We start from the raw sequence: 9,900 nt of genomic DNA on the forward strand, positions 1-9,900 counted from the left end.
TTTTTCTGGTCCTTTGCCCCCTGTACCTTTTGCTTTCTCTGGTGCACTTAGCGTTTGCCTCCCTACAACTTCGGGTAAACCAAGGACTCGCTTTGGTCTTCCCATTATTTCTATTGCCCTTGGGAACAAGCCTTTCCTCTGCCTCCTTGCATTTTGCTGTTACATATTTTATCATCTCGTTTACTGACTTTCCTAACAGTTCTCTGTCCCACTGAACCTCCTGCAGGAAGTTCCTTAAACCTGTGTAGTCTCCCCTTTTATAGTTTGGCTTTTCCCATTCAATTCCTGATACCCTCTCCACTTGTAACTCTACTATATATTCAAAACTCAGAACTATGTGATCACTAGCTCCAAGAGGCCTCTCATTAGTGATATCCTCAATGTCTGAACTGCTCAGGGTAAACACAAAGTCCAGTCATGCTGGTTCATCCTCCCCTTTCTCGATTGTAGTGTCACTCACATGTTGATGCATGAGGTTTACCAGTACCACATCCATCATTTTGGCTCTCCATCTTTCGGGACCCCCATGTGGCTCCAGGTTTTCAGAATCAATCTCCTTGTGGTTGAAATCGCCCATTACCAGTAACTGTGTCCACCATCGCTCTGTTGTTCTCTTCGTATTCCTCTCTTGGCCTCCTGCAGTTCTGTGGTGGGTTATACATCACTCCAATAACTACTTTATGTCCCCCAAACTGAATTGTACCTACTATGTAGTCCCTTTCCTTGATCTCGACGATGCCTTCCATTTCCTCAAATGGAAATGTGTGTGAGTGGGGGGTGTTGTGTGTGTGTGTGTGTGTGTGTGTGTGTGTGTGTGTGTGTGTGTGTGTGTGTGTGTGTGTGTGTGTGTGTGTGTGTGCGTATGTGTATACTCACCTAATTGCACTCACCAAATTGTGGTTGCAGGGGTCGATACTCAGCTCCTGGCCCCGCCTCTTCATTGATCGCTACTAGGTCCTCTCTCTCTCTCTCTCTCTCTCTCTCTCTCTCTCTCTCTCTCTCTCTCTCTCTCTCTCTCTCTCTCTCTCTCTCTCTCTCTCTCTGCTTCCTGACCTTCGTCATACCTCGTCATAAAGCTATGTATGGTTCCTCCCTCCACTACGTCACTTGCCAGGCTATTCCACTTCCTGACGACTCGATGACTGAAGAAATACTTCCTAACATCCCTGTGACTCGTTTGAGTCTTCAGCTTCCAATTGTGACCCCATGTTTCTGTGTCCCCTCACTGGAACATCCTGTCTCTGTCCACGTTATCTATTCCCAGCAGTATCTTGTATGTCGTTATCATGTCTCCCCTGACCCTTCTGTCCTCCAGAGTCGTGAGTCCGATTTCCCTCAACCTTTCATCGTAGGACATTCCCCTGACCTCTGGAACTAGCCTTGTTGCAAACCTTTGTACTTTCTATAACTTTTTTGACGTGCTTCACGAGGTGTGGGTTCCAAACTAGTGCAGCATACTCCAGTATGGGCCTAACGTACACAGTGTACAGTGTGTTGAACAATTCCTTATTAAGGTATCGGAACGCTATTCTCAGGTTTGCCAGGCGGCCATATGCTGCAGCAGTTATCTGGTTGATGTGTGCCTGTGGAGACGTGCTCGGTGTTATGGCCACCCCAAGATCCTTCTCCTTGAGTGAGGTTTGTAGTCTTTGTCCACCTAGCCTATACTCTGTCTGCGGTCTTCTTTGCCCTTCCCCAATTTTCATGACTTTGCATTTGCCGGGGTTGAATTCGAGAAGCCAGTTGCTGGACTACGTGTCCAGCCTGTCCAGGTCTCTTTGTAGTCCTGCCTGATTCTCATCTGGTTTAATTCTTCTCACCAACTTCACATCATCTGCTAATAGGGACACTTCAGAGTCTGTCCTTTCCATCATGATGATAAACCTACAAATCCTGTTGTGGATACCAAACCTTCTATTCAGTATAAAAAGAGTATACACACTTCCACTAAACCACAGAATGAGAAATTCCATGTACGTACTGATCAACAGACAGTATAAAGACTGTCACACACAAACGTACTCCAGAATGTGTACATTGTGATGGATCACATTGGGCACAGTATTCAATTCAATTGTACACAGCCTGTACTGTCTGCACAGACAGCCCATGCTGTCTGCCAGCTTAGTTCATATTTCGCGCACTAAGGTGCTGCCCTCTGTAGCCAGGCCTCTCGGTAGGCACGCCAGCCTGTCTGCCCTTGCCTCGCACTCACTCACACAGCGGCCTAGCAGCAAGACACAAGTACTCCCAGCTCTCTCTCGTGGGATGGCCCTGCCCGGGCCATGGGCACAAACACACAAGCCTGTGTACCCACCACGACATTTTCAATAAACAAAGAAGCCTCCGAAGAAGACGTATAATTCACACCCCGCTTTCAGCCCTACCAAATAATCCTTTTTATAAATGGTGGAAAGCAGTGGTCGCAGCAGTTGTTTGCCCAGAGAGAGGAAGGAAGGTATGAAGTTATCTTCACTTCATCATCCTACACAACAAGCATCCGTCTCTCAACGAGTTATCCTGACGTCGTGTCTGCATGTTTGAGCATCCAAACACAGGTACAAGCAGGATCCAGCCGAAATTTGCCGAAATTCTCCGAGAATTGTAAGTGACCCCACGCTACAGCGTCCCACGCTGTTTCTCAAGTCACGTGTTCAGCGTCACTTGTATGTTGCTGCTGTTGTTGTTCAGCTCAGCACAGCTGTTTCAGCAAGACAGAGGTGAGTTTTGTGGTGATTTCTGCATCCAGTGTGTGCTTCTCCACGTGTTTGTGGGTGGGGGAGGAGGAGAGGAAGTGGCTGTTCCTCACCTTGCCCATGCTCGCCCTACTCACGCTCACCCATCTACCATACAATCACCACTGCCCACTCCCTCTGCTGTGTTTTCTGCTGTTTTCCGTGTGATTCATTGCCAGAGCTGTGTATCCGAGTGCCCGAGGCCACTCGAAGCTACATGGATCAGCAAGCCACATAGATCAGCAAGTCACGTGGATCAGCAAGCCACGTAGATCAGCATGCCACGTAGATCAGCATGCCACGTAGATCACGACGCCACGTGAATCACGACGCTACGTGGGTGTGGGCGATGTCACGTAGACCTACGAAGCCACATGCTGTGGTCTGCTGCCCGCATCACATTGACGTCACCCACGATGCTGCCCGACTTTATGACGTCACGATGTCTGCCTGACGTCACCTCGAGATGTCTGCTGACGTCACAGTGCTGCTGACGTCACCTCGCGACATCCCACCTGACATCACATGATGTCACCATCGAGTGTTCAGTAATTATTAAAATATTGTCGAGAAGACTAAGAGAAGACATATGTCGTGTGTTAATTCCTCTCAGTCAGTGTTCTCACATTTTAGTATGTCTTAGTCAGTTTTTTGCACAGAAAAGCATCATTTGCTAGTTAAGCCATGTTGTACAGCATGTACCGCAGGTGTTTAAAGTTTCTGTGTGTCCAGTGAGGTCTGAGCCAGACCTGAGTAGCACCACTGTGCTAAGTCACCCATGTGACCAGTGTGTTTGACAGCTGATGTCAAGACAGCCCCTAGTGACCGAGCCCTCTTGCACAGAAAGCTTTTATGCTCGTCGCTCGTGATGTTCTGCAGAATCGTACCTGCTACGATTCCCATCGAGATTTGTTTCACTTCACCTCCAGACCTTCAGAGTGCAGTTAAATGTAGAGAAACAAGCCTGGGGACGCTTAGACTAACCTCTGCTATAACTCCAACTGCCGAGAGAATGATACTCGTCAAGCCGCAGTCAGCCACTGTCGGCAGGCGCTGTGTCAGCCTCGTGTCACAAGCTTCAGTGAGCAGCCTGCACAAAGATGATGTCACTTTGACTGCTAGCTCGCTCACTGCAGTCTGGTGTATGATGTTACGACTCTCAGATGTTTCGCCCAGTCGTCTCTGCCACGACTCGCTCCACGCTCGCCGGCAGTGACAGCCCAGCGACAGTACCAGTCGAGAAGTGTCCTCCTGAGTCGCTTGCCAGAAGTCCTGCCCAGTTGCCGAGTTTTGTCGACGCCTCACTCGAGGGCACCAGCATGTCGTGCCTCAGGTTGAGTGAAAACCTGCAGCGACTCCTAGGATGTCTGCTTCACCGTTCCAGAGGAGACCGTACCCTGTTACGTCACAGCTCAGCCGCAGTGATGTCTCCTGTGTTGCAGTATCTGTCCAGACGCAGGAAGGCGTGCAGTGATGCCTTTCAACGCTCACTGCCTTTGACCACGATGTTTAGCACACCCGACATATGTTTTTCTTCCCTCCCTGTAGGAAGTTTTTTTCCATGTTCATATGTATATATATGTTTTTATTTTGTGTTCTGTGCCCTGTTCCTACGAGAGAGAGACCGAGTTCCTTTTACCACCAGTATTGTCGCGTCGGGACGACGCGTGGTAGGTGGCTGAGCGTATGTAGACAGCCTGTACTGTCTGCACAGACAGCCCATGCTGTCTGCCAGCTTAGTTCATATTTTGCACACTAAGGTGCTGCCCTCTGTAGCCAGGCCTCTCGGTAGGCACGCCAGCCTGTCTGCCCTTGCCTCGCACTCACTCACACAGCGGCCTAGCAGCAAGACACAAGTACTCCCAGCTCTCTCTCGTGGGATGGCCCTGCCCGGGCCATGGGCACAAACACGCAAGCCTGTGTACCCACCACGACTTAACAATAAACAAAGAAGCCTCCAAAGACGTATCATTAACCACCCGCTACCAGAACACTAAATAATCCTTTTTTTATACAATACACAACAATGGAGGCACGGAAACAACGTGCTCAACAGCTGAAACAGTGCACTAAGTGTTTAGGTGAACACAAGGGAGGTAAATGCTCACTGAAGAAGTGTTTTAAATGCAAGGGTATGCATCATACAGCTTTATGCCCAAGCACTTGTGCTGACCAACAGATGACTTCCATAGAAAACGAAAGTCACCAAATTACAACATTAAACGTTAAGGATAAGTCAAAATTGACTGCTCTTCCAATAGCTCGAATTGAGTTATCTAATTAATGAATCAAAACGAATGTGCTAACACTATCTGATCAAGGCTCACAAAGGTCCATCACAAAAATAACACTGTTACAGCAACTGAATAAACAACCCCATGCCAAATTACAGTAAGATATCACTGTTGGTCTACGAAAAAAGAAAAAGACAGTAGAAGCTGTGGTAGTAGATGATTTGCCTAAGTCTGTGCAGATCCGGGGACTAAAAGAAACAGTTGCAACACAAAAGGCAGCCAATGTCAAGTTAGCCTGTCCAGACATACAGACGGAAACAGTTAGTCTAATTGACTTAATCATTGGAAGTGATTAATATCACTGTTTTGTGCAAAATGTAGTAAGTAAACATAGTGTTCACTTGCTAAAAACAGCAGGAGGCCACATGATATGTGGTCCAATTCCCTCTCAAAGTGGGACAGAAGATGATATTGATTCAGTGGAAAATGTACTAGTTACAAAAATAACCAATGGTCATCTACCACAGCAAAATTTATCATTGCTGGAAGAAATGAATGAACCAGTTGATAAACTGTGGAATTTAAATGCGATTGATGTAAATAAAGCAAGCCTTCGAGAGTCTCAGACTTATAACCAATACGTGGACACTGTCTGATATGAAGATGGACATAATTGTGTTAGGTTACCATAGAAATTATATCCACCACATCTGCCTAGCACTTATCGTATGGCCTTCAGACAAATAAAAGCACAAATACACGAACTCCGGATGAATCCAGAGATCCTGACTGTATATGATAATATCATACAAGAACAGTTGAACACACATTACGTATGTTCTGTGATGCAACAACCAGAGGTTATGGCGCTGTAGCTTACATGTGTAATGCTGTAGCTTACATGAGCGCTGTAGCTTACATGAGTAATGCTGTAGCTTACATGAGTAATGCTGTAGCTTACATGAGTAATACTTCAAGGGCCAGGGTAGCACCATTGAAGATCAGAACAATACCACAATTGTAAATGACAGCACTCTATGTAGGAATAAAATTAGCTGTCTATCTCAACAAGGTACTTGATCATCTCGCTGTTGAAAAACCGTGATGTGGAGTGATAATGAAGCAGTTCTCCAGTGGTTACAAAAAACAAGAGTAAGTTGGTCTATGTACAAAATAGAGAAGCAGAAATAAGAGAATCCAGCTGACATGTTGTCATGTGGGGTTCCACTCAAGAAATCTGTGGATAATAAATTATGGTTCCACGGACCGAACTGGTTCTCTAATGAAAATAACTGGCCTCGGCAAAAAGCTCACATTATGCCAGAAGAAACAGTCTGCTTGAACACAGCAGAAATAATCTGCTTAAATACAGCAGACACACCAGAAATAGTCATTGATGGATCTAAATACTCATCATCTTTGGGTAAATTCATGAGAGTTACAGCGAGTATGTTAGTATCCAGGTCAACCACCATATCCCTCTGAGCGAGTATGTCATGTCACTCCATTTGAGGTGACAGTTGTAGATTACATTGGGCCAATACTCTTAATAAAACAGTTGACAAAGTTTCCATTATGGTGTACATCTGTTTGTTCACTTGTGCTACGACTAGACCAGTACATCGAGAAGTATCCACTGAAATGTCAGCTGAAACCTTTGTCAAAATATAGTTATAGAGCTTATAGAGTTGTCAGAGCTTATTTCTTGGGTAGCATTGAAAATTGAGTTGGGCAAATGTTTTTTTAGTGAAATGGATTGTAAAGGTCCTGCCTAGTATGGGCCAAAAGGCCTGCTGCAGTATTCCTCCTTTCTTATGTTCTTAGAAGAGACGTGAAGACGATGTAATCAGTCCATCACCCTTGAAGTTTTGAGGTGGTCAGTCCCTCAGTCTGGAGAAGAGTATTGTTCCATAGTAGCAAGACTTCCTCCTTCAACTCTCCAACCTCAATTTTTAAAACACTGCAAAAGCTAGCCATGGCTTTGTAACCGTCCACACTAATCCCCAAGCAACTCAGGGCCTGTGACCTCACGTGACGACTGACCACTGTTACTTATACTTCTTGAGATAAATCCAAGTAATCTGTTAGCTTTGTTGCACACACTTATGCACTGCTGTCTTGTGATAAATGGTTTTGAAAACCGGAAAGTTGAAGAATTGAGACACTTATGCAACATATGCAACAGTTAGGTATCTTTATTTCGAAACGTTTCGTCTACACAATAGGCTTCTTCAGTCGAGTACAGAAAAGTTGATAGAAGAGACGTGAAGACGATGTAATCAGTCCATCACCCTTGAAGTTTTGAGGTGGTCAGTCCCTCAGTTTGCAGAAGAGTATTGTTCCATAGTCTGAAACAATATGGAGTTAAAGTGACAAGATGAAGCCCTAAATACCGCCAGGAGGTGAGGTGTAGGCCACAGGTAGGGGTGAGAATGTAGCCGTTGGGAAATAAAGTTACATATTATTATTATTATTATTATTATTATTATTATTATTATTATTATTATTATTATTATTATTATTATTATTATTATTACAACCTGTCGGTATTTTATACCATTTTGATATTCACTCTGTCAAACACCAAGGACACCAAGGACACCAAGGACACCAAAGACACCAAGGACACCAAGGACACCAAGGACACCAAGGACACCAAGGACACCAGGGACACCAAAGACACCAAGGACACCAAGGACACCAAGGACTAGTACCTTACACTTATCCACACTGAACTTCATATGCCATTTTTCAGACCAAGACATTAATTTATCCAAATCCTCCTGGAGTTTATCACTATCCTCCAGTGTTGTTATTGATCAATACCACTCTTTCGTGATCACAATAATATAAAATACTGCTCGTTGTACTAGTACACCAAACAGGGTCTAGAATGAAATTAGCCTAGAGTCATCCACACCATCGTGTGACCTTGGGTAGCGAGTACAACATCCAGTTCCGCTGGATGCGCTACTCTTAAGGATCGTATGGTCCAGTGGATTAGGGCATCATGTGTTTTCGCCCACCATGAGGCAGGTCAAAGCAGCTAGTGCAGTGTTGTTATTGATATATATATGTATATATATATATATATATATATATATATATATATATATATATATATATATATATATATATATATATATATATATATATACTGATCTCTGGCTGAAGGAGACTCGAACCTACGAACCTTGGAACAAGGTACTCAGTGCTTTACCAATCTACCCACACTGGACAACACCTTGGAGTCCAGCTTGCGCTAGACTTTGATCCAAGGCAGCCAGCTTTCAGGGAGAAGGCTCACAGCTTTTCATCTCATCCCCTGCATGCATCAGCCTTACTAGAGATATTAACAATGCAAGGAATTCGCGAGAGCAGGCGAAATATACACAAACACAGAGATAAGTGTTTGTGTATATTTCGCCTGCTCTTGCGAATTCCTTGCATATATATATATATATATATATATATATATATATATATATATATATATATATATATATATATATATATATATATATATATATATATATATATATATATATATATATATATATATATATATATATATATATATATATATATATATATATATATATATATATATATATATACATACATATATATATCAATAACATATGTATAGTTTGGTATGCCCGTGGTATTCAAACTTCGATAATGTCAATACTTTTACAAAAATACTTATGTTCTTCCATTATAATAAAGGAAACATGTTTTTCTTACCCACAGACGATGCTGACAGTCAAGGCCAGGACGAACGTCAGTTGAATGAAAGATTTGTTGGCCATTGTTACATCAAGCGGCTGCTGGGTCCTCCCTAGATGAGAGTTGTGCAGGCAGTGATGATGCTGTCCCAGCCTCTACACACCCACATCCGGCTGAGGTTCCTATCTGTTTTATCCTCTCCTCCCATTCTGGCTAGTGGTTAGGCAAGAGTAGTATAGCTATATACGCATTAGAATTAATGACGCAGTATGACAATACTGTATGACAGTACTGAATGACAGTGCTGTATGACAATACTGTACAACAGCTGCTCTCATTAATTCTAGTTTAGTCACGTGATTTCTGCCATGGGCACATTGTTCCTAGTGTTCTTACATTCTCCCTGGCATCGTCACATAGTTCCTGGTATTGTCACATAGTTCCTGGTGTTGTCACATAGCTCTCCGCGAGGCCATGTGATACTTGGTGTTGTCACGTACTTCCTAGAGTTATTACATAGTTCCTGGTGTTGTCACATAGTTCCTGGTGTTGTCACATAGTACCTGGTGTAGCCACATGTTTCTGGTTGCATCACATAGTTCCTGGTGTTGTCACATAGTTCCTGGTGTTGCCACATAGCTCTCCTGGTGTTGTCACATATTTCCTGTGGGTATCATCTATTTTCTGCTCATGTCACATGGTTCCTAGTGTTGTCGCTTGGTGTGTGTTCCTGATGTGTTAGAAGGTTCAGGACAGCAATATTAGTTACAAGGTTCAGGACAGCGTTTTAGTTAGAAGGTTCAGGACAACAATAGACATAATTAGGAAGAAGGGGGAGTCCTGTTACATGTGGCATTTTGCCAAGAAGGGGTGTTGAAAATGAATGGTTGTCCAGAGCAATTGGTATTAATTGTTGGCTGGACAAACACTGTAAGGATAATGCAGTACCATTCATTGACAACCGGGACCACTTCTATGGCCGAAATGACGTGTATGCCAGGGATAGGGTTCACTTATCCAGGGCAGGTGTGGGTTTTCTTGCTAGCTCAGTTGAGGAGGCTGTTAGGACTTTAAACTAGGATTAGTTAGACGTATGGGTTTAGAAATGAAAAATAATGAGTATGGATATATTGATTTAGGCTTTGATATTATGAATCTTAATAATAACAGTCATGAACAACGCTGGGTAATGAAAATTTCAG

General features: G+C 43.7%; 1 protein-coding gene across 1 annotated transcript in view; it reads right to left on the reverse strand.

Moving 5' to 3' along the window:
* The window catches only part of LOC128687972 (L-threonine 3-dehydrogenase-like), a 114,937-nt gene extending 105,429 nt beyond the window's left edge, over positions 1-9,508 (reverse strand). The window contains exon 1 of the mRNA XM_070082161.1: positions 8,717-9,508. The gene's annotated coding sequence lies outside the window, so the exon portion shown is untranslated. The remainder of the gene's footprint in view (positions 1-8,716) is intronic.
* Positions 9,509-9,900: the final 392 nt, after the last annotated feature.

Source organism: Cherax quadricarinatus, chromosome 1, assembly GCF_038502225.1.
Source record: "Cherax quadricarinatus isolate ZL_2023a chromosome 1, ASM3850222v1, whole genome shotgun sequence".
NCBI lineage: Eukaryota > Metazoa > Arthropoda > Malacostraca > Decapoda > Parastacidae > Cherax > Cherax quadricarinatus.